Source organism: Dipodomys ordii, unplaced genomic scaffold (genome assembly GCF_000151885.1).
Source record: "Dipodomys ordii isolate 6190 unplaced genomic scaffold, Dord_2.0 Scaffold159, whole genome shotgun sequence".
NCBI classification, from domain to species: domain Eukaryota; kingdom Metazoa; phylum Chordata; class Mammalia; order Rodentia; family Heteromyidae; genus Dipodomys; species Dipodomys ordii.
This window is the reverse complement of record NW_012267375.1, coordinates 242,045-242,518: the sequence shown is the minus strand read 5'-3', so window position 1 is coordinate 242,518 and position 474 is coordinate 242,045. Positions and strand designations below refer to the sequence as shown.

At 63.5% G+C, this 474-nt stretch overlaps 1 protein-coding gene across 1 annotated transcript in view; it reads left to right on the top strand.

Annotated features, from left to right (window-relative positions):
- Itgb2 (integrin, beta 2 (complement component 3 receptor 3 and 4 subunit)) overlaps positions 1 to 474 on the top strand; it is a 17,504-nt gene that overhangs the window by 10,795 nt on the left and 6,235 nt on the right. The window lies entirely within an intron of this gene.

Genomic DNA, 474 nt, shown 5'->3' with positions numbered 1-474 from the left:
GGGCTGTGTGTAGACAGCGCTGAGGACTGGGGAGGGAGCACGCGCTGTGTGTAGACAGCGCTGCCCACCTGGCTCAGGCTGTCTGCACAGCTCCACCGGTGCCAGGGTCACAGTGTGCCCTAGAGATGACCTGGCCAGGTTCATGGGGAAGCAGACTCAGAGCTGATAACACTGCCAGTGTGGACCAGTGGTTGGGCCCTGAGCATAGGAAGTGTCCTCACCACAGGGGCAGGCTCTGAGGACAGGAAGTGTCCTCACCACAGGGGTGGGCTCTGAGGACAGGAAGTGTCCTCACCACAGGGGCGGGCCTGAGCCCAGGAAGTGTCCTCACCACAGGGGCAGGCCTGAGCACAGGAAGTGTCCCCACCACAGGGGCAGGCCTGAGGACAGGAAGTGTCCCCACCACAGGGGCGGGCCTGAGCACAGGAAGTGTTCTCACCACAGGGGCGGGCCTGAGGATAGGAAGTGTCCCCA